This window comes from Mya arenaria, chromosome 15 (genome assembly GCF_026914265.1).
Source record: "Mya arenaria isolate MELC-2E11 chromosome 15, ASM2691426v1".
Taxonomy (NCBI): domain Eukaryota; kingdom Metazoa; phylum Mollusca; class Bivalvia; order Myida; family Myidae; genus Mya; species Mya arenaria.
In genome coordinates this window covers 10,054,501-10,075,288 of record NC_069136.1, presented here as the reverse complement: position 1 = coordinate 10,075,288, position 20,788 = coordinate 10,054,501, and positions in this window count along the sequence as shown.

Genomic DNA, 20,788 nt, shown 5'->3' with positions numbered 1-20,788 from the left:
GATTTCGACCAGAACCAGTGTGTTTGCTACAATAACTCATTGGGATTGATTATGTTCAACAGAATCTAAATTTGTAACACATTATTATTATCTTTAACAGTCTGTCAGAACAAAGCAGTTTATTGAGTAGAGGTCTGCAGGATACTTTAGGAACAAAACATTTTGGACTAACATGTCTCTAAAATATTGTATACGTTGCTTGTAAAGTTAATCAAATCTTTGGGAAAACATACACCAAATTTAACATAGAGCGCACCTTCATTGGTTTCATGCATAGAAAAATCCTATAACGTAACCATATTGAACTGCCTTCTAGTATATGCATGTATCCCCTTCATTAATTGTATGCTTGTCAGATATTAACATGACATTGACATAGTATACATCGATGTTTAAAGCTATTAGGTTAAGCAATGGTATGAAACATTCTAGTAACAGTATCAAGCGAATTTTAGTTGCGAAAAACCCTAAATTCAAAAATACAATACAGTGAGCTTTTGTATTTGTCTTTACCAGCAGTTAGCTATCGCGTTTGGTACACTTACGTTCTTTGAAATATTCGGGCATATTCATTATTTATACACTTAAATAAAATCACGTGTAAGCTCCTCTCAGTTTTTAAGGCATTAACAAAAAAAGTTATTGAATGTATAAGCTGAGCGATAATTTGTTTACAAAGTGAAAATGGAAAATTGCGTGACTTGAAACTGTGTTTTTTAGTCAAAGTGCACCTTGCTTGTACCTATTTTAGCTATTTTTCGTAGATTGTTTTGCATATTTTTAATTTTCGACGGTAAGTGCACTAACATGGGCACTATACGGCCGATATTTCTATGTTTAGACACCTTTTATGTTGGGCGAGGAAGTATTATGCAGTTTTTGTGAAGGCAATCACTCTGCTTAGCGGTTACCGTTCACAATTGAGAAGTAATGGAACAACAACGAAATCTCTCCCCTTTATGGTATAATATTTCAATTATGAAATCCGATCTGTTTTCATATCCCTTCGAGAATGCATCAATTGAATGAACTACATTAAAATCAATCAACATCAGTTTCAACATCAATGATTTAACCTTTTTTCTTATTTCTGTCTTATAAACGATATTATCAATCTTTGAGTATTGTAAATTATGTAGATATTCGAATATTGCGTTTGGTAAAAAAATTGGGCTTAGGATTGATTTAATTTTGAAAGCTCTTGCTTAGTATGCAAGTGATATACAATATATTATAATATAGGAGTGGGTTATAAGACCTCATTTGAAACAACTTCTACAATAAAACAAACATCTTTGTTAACGTTTTAATCATTATTTGTTCCACCCTACCCGAACACATAGCACTTCCGAAAATGCATACCATATTCTCTGTACTCCATTACCAGCGTATTCAATTAGATGCAAACTGTGCCAAATTCCAATTACTGCCATTTGCATATCTTGTGTATGATTCAATGTTGGTAGTGAAATGCCCAGTGGTCATTATTTGCGTTACCCTACATCTGCGTTTCCTCTGCACTGAAAATTATTTTATAAATGTAACAATGATCATACAATACAACTACGGAATTCTTTATGTAAGAAACATGCGCGACATATCTAAACACATGCATGATATGTCTGAGATACATACAGTATATATATATATAGAAAGAAGATTTTATTTAAGTGTATAAATAATGAATATGCCCGAATATTTCAAAGAACGTAAGTGTACCAAACGCGATAGCTAACTGCTGGTAAAGACAAAAACAAAAGCTCACTGTATTGTATTTTTGAATTTAGGGTTTTTGGCTTGATACTGTTACTAGAATGTTTCATACCATTGCTTAACCTAATAGCTTTAAACATCGATGTATACTATGGCAATGTCATGTTCATATCTGACAAGCATACAATTAATGAAGGGGATACATGCATATACTAGAAGGCAGGTCAATATGGTTACGTTATAGGATTTTTCTATGCATGAAACCAATGAAGGTGCGCTCTATGTTAAATTTAGTGTATGTTTTCACAAAGCTTTGATTAACTTTACAAGCAACGTATACAATATTTTAGAGACATGTTAGTCCAAAATGTTTTGTTCCTAAAGTATCCTGCATACCTCTACTCAATAAACTGCTTTGTTCTGACAGACTGTTAAAGATAATAATAATGTGTTACAAATTTAGATTCTGTTGAACATAATCAATCCCAATGAGTTATTGAAGCAAACACCGTGGTTCTGGTCGAAATCAGGCATCATAGCTTCTTGGATTGTGTGTGTTTAAGAAAACGATTGCTGTTATTAGGAATCGGCGTGGGCTTGCATTTTAGCCTCTCTCACATTTCATGATCAAGAGAGTTAAATTCGACAATATGTATAATCATGGCTTGCAAACCAATTACTTCAATTTAAGGAGTCTCTCAAGAGTTTTACAAACATAGAACTTTGTAGTTTAATATGTAACGAGTACTACTTGTGGGAACACAATATATTGTCAACCCAGCTTTGGTAATCAAAACCAACTTACTATGGTAAAACATGTACCAATTATAATGTGCGTTGTGTTCGTACACCACTCACATACGTTGTTAATTCCTGTGGTAATATTTCATATACTAAGCTTATACAAAGTAATGGTTTATGTGTTGATGTGTTTATTATCTTTTTTTTTCACTGATAAAAAGCGTTCTAGCATTGTATAAGTTGAATAGAACGTTTTCTATGACTATAAGCAGTAGAGCTACCACTTGAGCTCAATTTGGAATATAAATGATACTTCTACAATATGAGGTAAAAATTGGCGTTTAATTCAAAACAACGCCACGATTGAGATTAATTGATAAAACGCGCTAATATGCAGAAAATATATTGGTTTTGTTTAGACTCAGCCTCTTCAATCAAGACAAACATACATACATACGTTATAAATCATTTTCTGTCTACTCTTATGTCGATTGGTCGATATGTTTGTCTGTCTCCCGTCCGTTCCGTGATGATGGGTTGACAAAATAGCGTATTAATAGACTGCTTGTGTGTATGATGTCACAATACGCTCAAACAATAATTCGTGTATTATTATTATTTAAAAACTTGACACAAAATTATTCATTTTGACCAAACAACCTCACCAAACTTTCTTTTCAAACATAGTTAGTATCAAATGCAACGTACAAAGGTACTTTTATAGTGATCAATCAGTATTACATCGGTGTAATATAGAATGTATAGAAATTACTAAATAAATTAGCAAAGCTATTACAATGTCACGAGCACTTTCATATTGCTGATTGAGCTTGAAATGGAAATCCCAATGAACTGAAACTAGTATTACCAGAATCAGCAGCTGCAAAAGCTTTCGGAACCCAAACTTACGACAGAAAATTAATTAGAATTTTGAGGTTTTTAGGAAATTAGAAAAGTCAATTACCGTTAATACGGTATAAGCTACTTGATTAATGGAATTTATCTTAATATGTATTTTCGCCCAATATAAAATCATATTCTGGATAAATGGGAACGATAGAAAAAACACATATCAGTGTAATTAGTCTCACTATAGCTTTATGGATGGCGTTTAAATCGCATTTAAATGTCAGTGTATCCTTAATTTTTAATTAGGACAATAAAATGATTGTAAAGACTATCTTTAGGTACATTCATAAACAGGTGTTGATTCCTAAAATAAAATACCTTATTCTAAGACACTGAAAGATTGGTTGGCTTCTGGACTTGCGATATCCTGTTTTGCTGCCCTTCCCGAGGCGTTTATGCCAGCAGCTATTAATATAGATATATTCAGGCATGTCCGGTCTATCTTTGCGTTATTGTATGTCTCGTTGTGTGTTAAGCCTAAGCATTGTGCATTTAAATTGCCACATTTCGCTAAAAGTATTGATCCTAATGTTTGAATGGTTTTGCTATAAAAATTAAATAATCAATCTCGGCTTAACTGAGTCTGTCATGTGCAAGGCATTTAAAGGTATACCGCTTCGGTAGGCGAACTCGCATATCCGGTTGTTTTGTTATGAATTTTACAAAAAAGGCCGCGAGAATTAACAATTATTGTACAACGCAATTGGTTAATCTCGCAATTGTGTAAGCTATATATCGTTAATTATGTTAGACATCGAAATGAAAATACTCCTGCCTGTGACAAAGATGTAATTACATTCTGGAAGAGCGATATTATATCATTATTAAGTAGAACACATCTGGTATGAATATAATTGGTTTGATTATGAGGGATAATGCTACATGGAAGTATCAATATTACCTGCAACAGATGACGAAACTCGATTCTTAAAAGTTATCGTTTCAGTTTACCATTTCAACTGTCAATAGCCCAAGCAGAGAATTTAACTTATAGATAACAATAAATAATTAAGTCTAAAAGATAAAATGTTATGCTGCGTATCATTGATTGGATGGTAAATAATTAGAACGGCATTATTTTCGTTTCATAAAGAATATGTATTTAAATTACATTCTTATTTAGTTGATAAAGGTGTAAGGATAGCGTTCATGTCTCGTTTCATAAAGAATATGTATTTAAACTACATCCTTATTTAGTTGATAAAGGTGTAAGGATAGCGTTCATGTCTCGCTTTATCTAGCACCCGCCGTAGTGTTTTTAGAACAATTGTAAATTGAATGTTTAATTGCAATTAAAATATTGAGACTATATAACTGAATACTAGGACAAGCCTAGTAGCCTGTCAATGCTTTAATAGGCATACATACCTAGACAAACAATCAATGATCATTTACAATGCTGTTTCGTGAATTATGCAACTGAGAGCTATACATATACTTGTATTCAGCACATCATTTCAAAACGAATATATAAATTGTAAAATAACATGATAACAAGGCATTCGGGGAACCAATTGTTTATCTTATCTTCTGACAAACCTTTTTAAATGTTTTAATATCCAATTTACCCATATGCTTGTTTATTGTAAGCAATATATATTCTTTCGAATGCAATATTCCAAAAACTAATGTAGGACTCATTAAGTGCAGTTACAGTAAACCATATTTTAGAGCATGTTGTCAATATTTTCCACCAGATATAAAGATGTGCAACTTTGAGCATATTTCATTTAAGTTAAACCTAACATAACTTTATAAACATTTTACCAGGGCGATTTCATGTACATAGTATTAAAATCAAGACAAGATAAAAAAGAAATAAAAAGGAAAAACTAATATAAATTCTTACTTCTTCACGAATTTTAAACCGAAATTGCTAGTTCGACTTTTTCCTTGACCATTATCTTTTATTGTAGAATAAAACATAAATGTGATGTATGCTATAGCAATATCTCCTTCAGTTGAACATAATAGTTCACTTGATTTTGTCTGGTACAATTGGCAGTGTCACTTTATAACCTAATTATTAATTGTCAATGAGTTGATTCTATAGAGTAGGGACTCTATACAATCTACTCAATTAATACGGTAATATTGCACGTTTTCGCCTGCACGTTTATTAATTCGTTGCTCGGTTGCGTTGGGCACAGTTTTCAGAGCTTTTTACATTTCATTATTGAGCTCTTGTTTTTACTCTGGCCTTAATTAAAGGCGAGTTTGAAGTTTGATTACCAGTAAGTGTTATGTTGTATATGTGGACGAATTGAATCAAATATTGTTCTGATATATTCACTCTTAAAATGAGTTTGTTTTTAAACATATCTTGCGTTGTATAATTTGTACTTATATCTTCGAATTGCTTTTACCGTTTTTCTCTAACCATTTATTAAATATATGAGACATGCAAAATTTACTAATAACGCTTAAATACTAAGTGCAATCGATAAATGCTGCCAATAACACACCCCATTCCTAGGTTACGTTTTGGGTTTTGTAAACCATGGTAATTTATCGTGTTCGAAATATTTTTTGCAGTGTAATGGGACTAATTTCATTAGTATATTTAGTGGCTAAATGTATCATTTAGACTGTGGACAAATGATTGGTGGATTGTTACGGGTAAGTACACAAATGAATTCAATATTGGTAAGGGCTAAAGAAGTCAATGTTTTAAATTTTGACAGTTTATGTAAGATCAGTGCCTATTGACCAGATGAACAAAATATACAAACGTCAAACGAGGGCATTTTTTTGTTCACGATGAAACCTGTCTACCCATGTCCCGAGCCTCATCTGGTTGCTTTAAAGGCTCGTTCTCGCAGTACTATCAGCCTATGATTTTCGTATTGCTAGTGCTCATTAAGCAAATTATTAAGTTTTGTTTTGTATAGGTTATGCTGTTGCAATTATAAAATTATATATTTAGCTTAAGTATCGCATGATGCTTGGAAATCAATTAGACTTCGCCCCAAATTGCAAGAAAGCGAAAAATAAATACTACTAGCTGTACATCGATTGATTTATGACAAAGGATTCGTTCGATGCATGTTCATTATTTATGTATTGTTGAAGCGATATCATCAATCATCCATTTTACGAGAGACTTTCTTTATGTATCAGTGATTCTAATATCCTAATCAATTACTTATTGAATGTCATATCGGTCAATAGTCACACTATTTAGTTTTTATCGGTAGTGAAAAGACGACGTATGTTTTGCACTAGTTCACTGAATATTCAGTTGTTCGACTGTGGCCAAATATAGTCGACTGTTTACCTACGAGCCATTCAATAAGTGTTCTAACTTTATTTAAATGTTAAGAAACCCGTAACAGATATCTTCGACGTTGGACATATATGTTTCGCTACGCATCATGCCTGATATAACTGATGAACAAGTGACGCGAATAAGACAAGAGCGAGCGAAACGTATATCTAGCAATGTATGCGTTAATTGTATGTATGCCCGTTAGTTCTGCACATAAAAAGAACATCGAGGAGCTTTACACGCCTAACATTCTCCATATAAACATTATAACAATCTTACGTTTTAATTTTAAGTAACAGACCCACATTTGATAGCATTGTTTTTTAATCATATTCGTTTACAGTCACTATGGAAAATTCATTTGATTGTTTTCGTCATTTCTTACTGTTCGAAATTAAATGATAAATACTGAATAATTACATAGCACTCAGAGTTCTTCTAGAACATACTTCTGATAAATGATTTTAAAGGTTTTATTATGAACTGACCTTAAAGAAGTCAACATGTTGCTATACACTGTACATGGACGTTCCTTCCGTTTTATCCATACATGAATTATTTTCTGTTAGACATTTGAACCGAGGAAAGTGCATAGGTGTGTCTAATTGGAAGCAGCTCTTGGATGCCTGAGTGTAGCTGCAGGCTTTCTGCAGCTGCCGTAGTGCCGTATCCCATCACACACATTGGACTGTCTGGATTTGAAACCATCTGTTGATGTTGTGATATTTGAAAATCCACATACATTAGATGTGTTAAAACATATTAATCGGCTTTTCAACTCCCTTTAGGCATATTTTGGAGGAATAATTTAAGCCCATTTCTCAGCTCTATTTATGTGCTGTTTCCAGTTTTACCTCTATCATTCTGTTATCAGGGTTTATGGTGTATAAATTCAGAAAATAGCGTATTGAAGCACGGACAAAAGCGTCCCGGGTTTATAATGTATTAGTTGAGGTTGACAAGAAGCTTACATATTTAACAATGGATATGAGGGTCCTGGCTTTATTATGGTTTTGCTGAGGGTGACCAGAAATTAGCGTATTGAACCATGAACACGTCAATCCCAGATTTAAAATGCATCGGTGAATGATGAGGTTGACCAGAAATTAGCGTATTGAACCATAGGCGAGAGGGTCAAGCTACCAACCCCGTTTTGAGTTTTGTTGATGCTTTAACTTTGTCTTCTCTTATATATCTTGTACATGTTCCGTGAATGTTTTAATGCTTATTGTTTTTAAAAGTGCATATAAGTATGTTTCTTCTTTGATTATGTCAGAGCATTTACTAGTATATATACAAAGGTACACTTTTAATATATATACTAACCTTAAAATTTCCAACGTTACCATGCTTTACCCTGTTTTAACATCCATTTGGTATAAGCTGATCAACCACTGAGCATTCACAGCTTGTTTACGCCTTATACTCTAGTTAGGGCGTTGTATAGGAAAAACAATAACAATAACACATCATGCAATAGTAACCAATTCATGTGAATAACAGTTTCTGCTCCGGAACAAAAATATACTTATTTAGAAACTTGTTAATACAATGTTATAATTGATTGTAACTATATCCGACATTTGTTGGTCATTAGTAAATGATGCATTATTTCTGTCTCAATTTGCACAGGCCTGTAACGTAAATCATAAGATAAGCAACCTTTAGAAGATATGATACGTGTTTGCTTGAGAATAGATACGTTGTGTGACTCTTATTTTTATTTCTTTTAAAAATAGGGCCTAAAAAAGGTAAACAGGGTAAAAGTGTTTACAAAGAAGTCTTTAATGTTTTATTTAGGAAATTGAATATGTATACAAAATATTTGTAATAATCTTATTCATTTTACTTTACATAAGTATGGTTAATCTTTACTTATATAAGTGACAGCGGGCCATGAAGCAGTATTATGTTCAACGTGTAGCTTAGTGGGCGGTTTAATATTTCCATAAGGCCCACTATAGACTAGTTACGGGTAACCGGCGAGTAGATGTTACAAAACACTTATTTTTCGAGCTGTACAAAAGGTCGTCGGATACAATTTATGAACCAACGTAAGCTAGTCTTTGGTCAAAATAAAAAAGACTAATTACACAATAGAAAGGTCATAAATGATACCAGAACATGTAAACTAACTACACTAAAGAGTTATCGTTTAACAATGTTCGACTGCAGTATAGTTGGACAAGTATCCACCTTTTTGTGAGTGCGGCTAGGCGAGTCTTATGATCATATAAATGAAGAAAAACTACAGACACAAGCCCAGTAACCTAAATACAACCAATTTCATGTTTAAATGCACAAGTATTTTACGTGGAATATGTGCTCTGAGCATATTCTTATTTGGCCGAAAATAGTATGCTGTCATTTTCTGTTGGTCCTATCGCGCATGCACCTTTGCCTAAATACCCTACACCATTGTATATATTAAATTTGATGTAAACATTTTGTTTATCAAATAAGTTCTTAAAAACGTTGTTTTATATAATTCAACCTAGCATTTATCCAATTGCCAAATCGAACAATGGTTGTCCGAAACAAACTTTGAATTAAAAGAAGCGTTCAGACGATCGTTTATGTTGAGTCAAGCAGTTTCTAACCGAGAATTGTTCACAACGCGAAAGAGAGTTGTTCACCTCGGGCATCCATTGTTACAGTGTTTCCGCCTCAAGAATTGTCTTGGTAAGGTCGTTAGTACACAAAGTGTTTAGGTAAACACATTTGGTAATCTTATAGAAACATAGACCATTTTTCAGAACGATATTCTACATATTATTATCTCTGAAGGCATTGCATTATTTCAATCTGCGAATTGAATTGTACACGATTCGCATTATTTTACTGACATTTCTAGTTTATGGTTGGTAGTGGAAATGTACTCGTCGTATCCTAGAATACTACTAGTGACTCCTAATTATCGACAATATGAGTTCAAAATATACCTTGTTAAACATTTCGACCCCAGGGCGTAGTTATAGCTAACGCGCTGGTTCGTGTGTTAATCATACGCCATTGCCCCGGGCATTCATTTTGTTAAACTAACGACTGCATTGATATGTGTTCTTTCTATTACAGTGTTGTTGTTATTATGAATCAACTTGAGTTGGATATTCGTATTTCTCACATCATTTGTGCCAGTGAGTTAAAATGTACAATTTATTGTATAATGCCAGTTATTACTTCAATGGAAATGCACTTTTGTAGCGTCAATTGTGTTGATTCGTCTGTAATTCGAACTGCTTCATGAAAACTGCGAACTGAACTAAACACAATTTACCTGATTTTACAGTTCTTGTTTATTATGAGTAGATGTCAATTACTCTCAGTATACAAGGATACAACTAGCTATATATCTAAGATTTGCGTTTGAATAGAATATTGTTTTTGAAATAATCAATCTCGGGCAGTAATTGTAGCAAACGCCCTGGTTCTTGTGTAAATAAGGTATCAAAGTTTATGGTATTCATTTAGATAAAAAAAAAACCGCATTGATAAGTTTTCTTTCTATATTTTCTTCTGTGGAGTTGTAACAAGGAATAAGCTTATGCTATATGATCCAGAGAGTTAAAATTTATTATGTCAGGCAACCAATTAAAAGGACTCTATGATTTTATAGAGTCAGATTATGATTTCCCTTGTTCGTCTGCATTTGAACTGTTTTGTGGGAACTCACCATGTTGTCAACCTGGATTTGGTGTTGAATATTTGCTATTGAATTGATTCATACAGTCATTGAAAATGTAATGCTTAGATCCTCATTTTACTGATAAATGCCTGGATAACGTCTTCTCAGTTGATGAAATTACTTTTTTCATCGAAGCGAAATTCGAACGGTATTTCTATAATGAGAAATGTATGATCTGACGTATGCTACCTATGACCGTCTTTCAGTGGTTTATGCCGATTAAATTTTAAGGTACTGTTTTATCTCGCGAAATCGCTACGATTGTATTTTATTGATAATAACTATATCACTATAAGTTCTTTGAAATATTTTGCCTAGACTATTTTCTTGAGATGTTGCCCTGAAATACGTTCGATACTAGCACATAGAGTGATCAACTAATAAAACGCGAAAATATTGCTTTGTCCCGTCAGTCGGACTGTCTGCTTGTATGGCCTTCTGTCGATCAGACTGTATAATCATCCGTCTGTCCGGCTGCGATGATGTGTTGACACAATAGTGCGTTCCCGCCCCGCCCTTATTGTAGGCTTTCATTAAACGTTCAAATAAAAGTTATTTGATTTTGCCGAAAAACGGTACTAATGCTATTGAAACTGAACGACTTTGCATTCGATTGTGGGCGCTCAACTTTGACGGTGTAACCGATGAAAATAATCAAAGAAATAATGCCTCAGAATATTAAGAAATACCACGTAATTCCTGTTTGGTCCGGCCATCATTAGAACCAGATTAATTCGAATGATGTTTTGATAGAGATCAAACAATATTATGAGGCGAGCATTATATTCTGGTTAGTTGGAGATCGAACAGTGACTTATTATCAAAGCGAGCTGAAAATGGACGCACAGTGTGGAACAAATATGCACTGATTCAGCGGTTGCAGTAGCTTACGCAAGTTAAAGCAATACAATTCCATTTAAATTCTAGGTGAAAGCTTTAAAAGATATAGCGGTTTACTTGAATGCGGTATAAGTCAATTGCAGTATCGAATTTATTTGGATTTGGGTTTGTTTTTCTCAAATTTAATCAAATTCTAGTCAAAGGGAAACGGGCGGGAACAAAACAGATACATATAGCTAAAGGGTTTAATGCAAACAGCAAACGACAATAAAACTCATTCGAGGTAAATACAAATAAAAACCCGGTAAATTTTAATTCGGTGTAAGCAAACTGTTGTATACCTTTGATTTCGATTCATCATTTCGCATACGTTCTTTAAATTCAAGTGTAAGCGGAACGAAGCATTATTCTTACTTTGACTGGATCAAAAGGTGTCTACACCACATTTGAAAGTCAATAAAGTAAAAATTTAACTTTAAAAGGAAAATACGATTATTGTAACATCTGTCCCTCGAGCCAGTCATCAATAGGAGTTACAAAACCCGGTAAAGGCTTTAGAAATGTCACAGATGACTGCCAAAATTCTTAGCCTTCGTCGAGAGCAAGACAAAAGGAGTGATATATAAAAAAACAGTTGGTTCACTGTGGAGTCTTTTGGAATTAAACAAGTGATCAGTCGCGAAAGATTGAACTGTTGCAACATGTTAATGTCCATATTGAAGTCACCAATAATTACGATGTCCTTAATGTCTGTGTTGACTGCGAGTGAAATGGAATTGTTTATGTAATCAAAAATTTGAGAGCTAGAATTTGAAGGTCTATAAAAGGTGCCGATCGAGAGGCGCCTGAATTTTATACGCAGTTCCAACCAAAGACATTCAACATCATGAGGTACAAGATCGCGTCGTTCCGATAGAAACATATCAGATTTAAAATACACAATTACGCCATGCGGATAAGCAAGTCCGTCTTTTCCATACGGGATATCAAATGAAGGGGAAGTTAAGTCAGCCGAATCAACGTGAGTGAGCCAGGTTTCGGTAAAGGCTAGAATATCAAAATTATGATGGTCTTCATGCAAAACACCTTTTATCCCAAGGAAACTCTGAACCTTGTAATTTACTTTTTTTAACAAATTAGTACCAAAGACTTTGGATGCAACGGAAGAGATGGATGATAAGAAAGAAGATACAACACCTGGATTCTCGTGAATATTACCGTAAATGACTAAGAGTATGAACAACCAGCAAACTAACTCGAAGTGAGAAAGGGGTTTCATTTCCCTTGGTCGTGACTGGTAATATCAGAACAGACCAACCAGCACCCGATACGAGCCTATATTACTCATTTACCAAGGTTTTACCAGGTTGAAAGAACTGCTGGACAGGGGGATATCTACAAACTGGATGACATGTAAAGGTAGAAGGGGAATTGGAAACAGGAGAGGATACGAAGAGAAAATTGAAAATAGTATAATAGAATAATCTACTGATGATAAACGGTGAAAATCGCTATTCACCTCAAGACTTTAGGTAATAATTCTATGTCTGAATACTATGCGTCAAGTTTCTTTATGACGACTATATCGAATATTGATGCCCTTATTGAATTAAAACAAAATCTACTTCAGTTTAACCTAGAAGTATCTGCGATTGTTGATAACCTGAACACAGACTTCAATTTCATAGAACAGTAGATAAATGCATGAACTATATTATGGTAATTGATTCGCATCCTTTAATCACTTGTTCTATGTTTAAGTGACCTTTTACCGTAGTAAGTTGTAAATTATTGTTAAATTGTAAAGTGGATTACAATTTAACTAACGGAGGTTGATTTGTGGCTTGAAAGACATCCCAGATAGCAAATATTTACAGTAAACACACATATCTAGATGAAAAAAGTTAGCATCACGTACATCACACAGCATTTGAACCAGCCCCATCGATGGCATTGAGTATGGATTAAATACTTTTTAAATATTATACTTTCAATTATATATCAATCATTTAAAGATTCAATGGTATGTTGGTATGCCTATTTTGTTTTGTTTTGAACAAATGAATGATATTAAAATTTAAGAAATATTTTTGTTCAGTATGTTTCGAGAACAAAAACATGTCAACAAGTGCAATTGTACTTTAACTTTCAATGGAGCTACGGTGAAACAATATCTAAAACATAATAAACTTTCAAACATTTGAACCATTTTCAAAATTAACTTTGCCAACAAGAGATTTCCAACTTGCGTGTTTAAACACATCATTTTTAGTTACACCCGGTAAGTACTTGTTAAATGCTTCAGCACCTACGGGATTTCAAATACGTATTACATGTTAATTTCATGTTCTACAACTCTGTTTTAAGTTAAAATACTCTTCCTTTAGAAACAACATTAGGTGACGTCATTGTGACGTCATGACGTCATGAACTTGCTAAGCTACATCAGTGTGAAATGTATCTGCGTGACTACTTATTGTGAAGTCTGAATAAAGTGTAAACTATCCAGTGGTGTTGGTGTATAATATCTGGATTAAGATTAACATTATTGTATTGTATTCCGTATAAGGAAGTCTGAATTTTCAGTAATTTAATGAATAAGGGTCTTTTATTAATCCGAACCCTCGGTGTGCTATATATTATTCGCTACATAATCACAGTTTCAAGGAAGATTAGTATTTATAATCAATTATTAACTTTCAGCCGTTTTGGTAATTATATTGAAATACTCTGCAATGTATTGTTTTAAGCATCAATTCCTCAAAAATACGTGCTACAAGCGAAAGCAACAGTTATGCAAATAATTTTAATTTGCAGTTGCACGAAATGTTTTCATGATTTCCACAGGGCATTGATTTCGTCTAGTTTCCGTGAAAACGACTGGCTGTAATGCAAGTGTCACACGATAACTGCAATATGGGTGTCTGTACGCAATTAATGGGGTCAACATGTTCTATTGCGCCTGATTTCATTGTTTTCACTCTCTATGCAGACCTTGAATGGGAAAAACTAAAAGTAAAAAAGAACATAAACGATCGCGGACTGCTAGGTTTTCCAATAATTATTTGGATTTAATGTTTTTTTTTATCATTTCTTTATCTATTTCAAATCCTGTCGATGAATATCTGGCGTTTAGAGAAGGGTTAAGACCAGTATAAGAAATTTCATAAACATTGATTGAATATAGTGCTGGTGTAAATGTCTCAATAAAAACATCAGTCGGCTGGTAATGGTGATCCCTTGAACCAGGGATTGGAATTTTTCAAAACTGCTTTTAAATAACTTTCCCTTCACTTAAATGTCTAAGAGACCCACATCGGAGATCACTAGTTTTTTCCAGCATCTACGTTTGAGCTAGTATAAAGTTGTCTGCCAGAATACTAGTGAGGATTTGTTAAAATGTTATAGGAAAATATTGTTTCGTTATTGTTGAACGATTGGTAAACATTTTGACAAGTGTCTGAGGTTGAACATTAATAAATGAAGCACCGGTGTATTCCCTACTGACTTCACTGACTGTTTCAGAGTTCAATACTTATACTTATGTGAAAAATTACAGAAACAAGCTCAGTAGCCAATAATTAAAACATAAACATATCGATATTTTGGTAAATTAATATGTTCACTGCCTTCCCAACGTAATACGTCTCTCGTTCAGTGTTATTTTGCCGAATCCCGTATTGAGGTTATGGAAATATGTAGTGAGCGATTCAAATTTTACCAATCAAAACCATACTTGGTGAATTCATCGTCTCCAACAGGACTTAAAAAGATGTTAGTCCGCACCAATAGATCAACAAACTATGCCTTTATAGAGTTCTTACAAATAAACATCAGATATAAAATTAGGCTACAATTGCTTCCTTTATTGCATAGCAAGGTGAAGTTTGCCATAGAAGTAACAGTAACGATATCATAATCAGCATTGTACGGAGCGTATTTGCAAAAGCTTACCACAACCCCAGCTGACGACAATAGATGTAACTTCTAAATGACAATCTAACAAGAAAATTACGCGGGAGAATAAGGCCTTAAGTGTAAGAAACCTTTTAAAGATTATACATTCGTTAATATTTACAACAGGACGATAAATTATCAGAACGTCTGTCTTTAGTGCGAATGGTTTATTGATGTAAGCTCTGAAATTGTTGACACATGTTTAGAAAATTGACATAAAATTACAATAAGCGCGGGTTCTCTGTAGATAGAAGTGGATTATCATTTTGCAAGGTAGCAGAGCGATTTTGCTTAAAAAACCTTTATAATATCGTTAGACACACTGAAATACATTCTACCTTCTGCTTTTAGAAAGACATTATTCGGTTATGTCCAAATGGATAACCGACGTTCGATGATAGAAAATCATACTTCCTCTGAGGCGAAGCTGATCATTCGAGGCTAGCTTTATCGCATTTTTAACATAAATTATTTTACATTTATGCTTATCAAGCGTGTAGGGACTAGGACTCGTCATGCCGTCAGTAATGAAAAGCATTCATGATACATTAAACATATACTGTAACAAATATAGTGATAATTTGTTACCAACACTAAGATCGAATGAAAAAGTAAAGCTATGCTGTTGTTTTGTTATTTTGTTATTGTTATCGTCTTTATGACAAGCGTAAATGTAAGTCGAGAACTATTTTAGACAGAGTAGTTCTATTTGAACATATTTCAAACATACGAATGGGCGCTATGTACACTATAACCAGATATGTGTTTGGCTGAAGTAAAATCAAACAATTATATCAACCACAGCTGAACGAATCATAAAACAGTTACACACTAAATCACTGAAATGTTTCATTTATATTGCATGGACTAACTTTTAAACTCTATATTTCTGTTAATAGAACGCAGACTGACAATTTGAGTATCTTTTGTCAAAACAATAGTTCCTTTCAGTAATACAAAAATATTAACGGCTTTCTTAATTAAGAGGAAAATAAATTAATATTACTACAACACTGTTGTTGTTGTCAATTGTTTCCAACGTTACGGTACATAATTACATATGAAAATATAATCAATAAGGCAACTTTCAAATGCGAATTTCACCATAATGATGTTTTACTCGAACTTAACAACGCTGTATGTGCAAAACCGACCCAATTTCATTGAATGTAAGATAAAATGGTATAGAATATAAATACAAATTCTTACTTTTTTGAGCATTATCTGTTGTTAAATACATAATACATGATTTACATGCCAAGCGTATCTCCTTCAGTAAAAAAATTATAAGTTATTACCTGATCCCTGTTGACATTTCAATGATTACCGCAGAAGGGCATTAATGACGTTTAGTTCACATGATAATGTCTGGTAAAATTAGCAGGGTAAGTTCATTATTTCATAAACCCCTAGTCAAAATGTCGAATTATCGTAAGCACGTTTACGACTAATTTGTTATTGATAACTCTTTCTTTAAACATATTAAATAGCAACAATTATTTATCCCCATTAACGGTAGAAGAAATAAAAAAACCTGTTACAAGCAACATCAACGTCCCTTTCAGTTGGATTTATTTAAGAATTTCAAGATACCAAAAGCTATTTCCATAACGCCCACATTAAAGTCGACTTGTTTGCGTGATAAAGTCTTGTTATGGCCATGGTTCATCAAACAGGTCTCCGAACTCATTAAATGGGGTGAGTGGTGCTCTCGTTGCCTTGTGTCTTGTAATCACGTTCTGTTAAGAGTTTGAATGAACAAATAAGAGGAAAGAAACAACATAATAGGTCGTTGTCAGCCAGGTCCCCAGCCATTATTATTTTCGGCCGTCAAACATGCCGCAAATCGAAATCAAGGATTCTCAGATCTAATTTGTTTTTACATTTTGGAGCTTTGGTTACATGTCTGTAATCCTTTTTTATATGCGTTTGTTCTCAATAGGCTCATATCATTATGCGTGATTGCGAACAAGTAGGTCATTCAAACCTTCTCTTATTAACCGCATTATATACATGTTGTGTTGGACATATTTTTTAAATAATGAACTACTTCAAAAACTTGTTTTATCCTTTTTCGTATTCCAGTAAATATTGGGACATTTCCCCACCTGTGCGTGATTTGCATGATCTTGAGTTTTCCGATATTCCTTTTCGTAAACATGGGTATTCCAAAACAACCAACAATTACGCACTAATAATACACGGCGACACACTTGTTACAATACATATAAAGTAAGTGATACTTTAATATGCTATTAATTGGTTTAAATACTATATTTTTAATGTTTTATGTATGGATGTATTTTGAGAATATTTGGCTAGTTGTATTTGAGCTTATTTCTCTGCACCATTTGTATCATCAGCCTACTTATTTAATTAAACACTTATTTTAATTTGTACCGCAACAGATAGTTTGCATAACTTTTGTTAACTTTGAGTGTTAGTTTTCTTCTGTTTGTCTTTGTTTTTATTTTGCTTCATTTAAATGAAGGTTACGATACATTTGGGTTAGCCTGATCTTATTAATCAATGTTCGAAAGTTTTGTTGATTTGTACTATATTTTTATGAGAATTGATCCTGAATGTCAATTTCTAACTTGGGTCTTTTCTGCTACCGTTATGTATTTGTATGTAAAATATAAAAAAAACACAACGACATTGCTAGCCGGCTCGTTTTATAAAATTCTTGAATAATCAGAGAAAATCCGGATTTCGTGTTCATTAGAGTTGACATCGCGAAAGATCATTGTCTTGGCAAAATGCAATTTCTAACGACGGGTTCGTGTTTGACAATAAATGATGCAAGTGCGATCTTCCGGAAGCACAGACTGCAACTAATGCAGTCGCTATTTGATTGAGACTGGACATTGAAAGGCATGGCAAATGAAGTTTTGTCTCTGACGTCGTATCGTGAGAAGATTCCCAACATGTGTTGTAAAGTATGGTCTATCTTGCGACACTCCATTTTTTTCGAAGGTAACTATTGTGTCTGCAAGCGTTTGTAATAAAATTTTGCGTTTAAAATACAAAGGAACAAATATTGTTTGCAAATGTGTCTGACATTATCCTTATTCTGTATATTTGTTCTTTTCCTCGATTTAAGATCATTGAACAGTTTAACAAATTAGAGCATTGCGATATTGAAATATTTTGTTATTACAAAACATTGTAAAAAGCATCCTCAATTTAAAGAAGCAACAACCGAAAACAAAATTCAGGCCATGTTTTACTTTGCATAATTGTTAAATATGCACCTTCGATTAAAATTACATGGTGATAAGAAGAATATTTAATACATAATAGGTTAATTGATCCTTTGGTATCAATAATAATGTGTTTCTTCATTCCTTAAAACTACACATTCACAGATTAGAAAATGACTAATCAAATATTTTCAAAGGCAATATCTTCCTTTTCGCAGTAGGCAATGAACCAACCTTACTAATATGACAATTAAATTGATATGCCTATCAATTTCCTTTTCCATATTCAACAGTGAAAATACAGCACGCCGGATGGAAAAATCCGTATTACCATGCTGTCATTTTCTAATTCCGTATCATGCAAGTACGGTGTGCAGTATAAGAACTTCTTTCGCGTTGCTAAAAAGAGCGTGACAGAATTTTAGTTCCATAACATTAACTAATTTTAACCACGCCACCTGTAGCGTGTAAATATTCAGGAGCATGATATTCAAAGAGACATGGGGATAAACACGAAACAGAGAACGCTTTCGATCTATCAAGACAACTTATTGTTTGCCAATATGAACAATATCAATTGTAAACTAATCATAAACATGAGCAGCTCGACAATATAAAAGAGAACGCGATATTAATAGCGATTGATTCACAAAGTTCCCTCAGTTCTGCATATAATGATCGTCTTAAAAGCCAACAAACATTCACTTTGGCAGCGTCTTTAGGAAATGACGATTTGTTTATACTCGTAATAAGTACCGTTTATCTTACTTATTTTTTGTGCTGTGACATATAATAGCTGGTTTTGGTATTAGAAATTTGTCTACTTTGCTGAGATATAATACATGTTTTCTTGTTTTGCTCAATAAATTGATTTATGTAACTTCTGTCATGTTTGCTTGAGACGCTGCACTTGACTTCAATACACAAAAGTACGTAAAATATTCATTTGTCCAAGCCAATCCATATTTGGACATTTCACAGATCATTTAAAATCAAATTGAATCCAAAATAAAACGAAATAAATAGGAAGGTATATAATAAATGGAATATTACGTTAGGATGCTTTTCTTGTGACCTTCGTCACGTCCCGTTCGGTAAGTGAACACGTATCGTGCGGTCTCGATGGATACATGTTTACACACCGAACTCGACGTGGTACAGGCCACCAGAAAAACATCCTATCATAATATCTTACATATTTCATATCATGGCTCTACAAGTAACCTTGCGCATGCGTATTTGTCTTTTCAATTTTCGTTTTCTAAAATTGCCTTGCAACAAATGGTGTTGGGGAAGGGTACCAATAGAGCAAACAAAGAGATAAATCAAAATGCAAATGATACATTTTGTTACACCAGCATAAACCTTCTGTTGCGGTACCAAAAGAAACGAGCCTTAGAATAAGGGATCGTTTATGTTCGGTATGCTAAAAAGAAAAGATAATCAATGCGAATACTTTTATCCAACCATCCTCAGAATATAATGTTGGATTATTATTATAGTTGTTTTTGAATACCACAAAACCTTATACAATATGAAAACGCTTATGTGATAGCGTCTGGTAATATACGCAGTCTTATTTCATAGCTCCGATAAATATTTTTATTTAATGAGGGGGACTTTGCCGTTTATGGTCGCATGGTTTCTTCGTTCTCACTTCTGTGGTTCGCTAATACCATTTCGTTTATATATCATCAAAAATACATTTGGAACTATAGGGACACGCCCAGTAATAAACAACAACAAAACAAATACCCTGTTTACATGTAATCAAAACACTGTTGTCACTCCTCTTGATATTATTCACAAATCAATTATTGAGATACCAATTCACCCTGAATATTTGGAAGGAACTCTACGAGGTACTATACTGATGAATTTGTATATACTTTTCTTCAAATTAGATTAATGATTTTCTTTATTACAAGAAACAATGCACATTTATTTGCCTATACAAGTGTTCAAATTAGCTTATGATTAATTCAATATCATCATTTAAACAATCTAAATTTATAGTGTTGCAGACCTACTTTTATTTTCTACCTCAAAATGTGTTCCGCATTTTTTCTCAGACATCCTAATCAATTGGAGCTATAACAAACATCTAGCTTTATCAAAGCTATTTCTTCTGCGATTCAAATGACTTTTTTTGTGCTACTGACACTTATTGTACATTGGAACGCTATTGAACATTACGTGTCAGCCGTAGACAATAACAGATAGATAGACTCGAATTATTGATAATTTCTATTCTAACAAAAAATAATATTTTTTATCTGAGGTTGAAATAAATTCTCAAATTTATACCCATCAGGATGCCTTAAAGTATGAAAAAATGTTCCACGCCTATCGATGTCGAAAAAGTGATATTGGGACAAGATAAAATTCATTACAAATATCATGAACAAGTTATAACCAGGTTTGTGTCGATCAACTGAGCTTTCCAATAATTGGACAATCCTTATTTTTAAT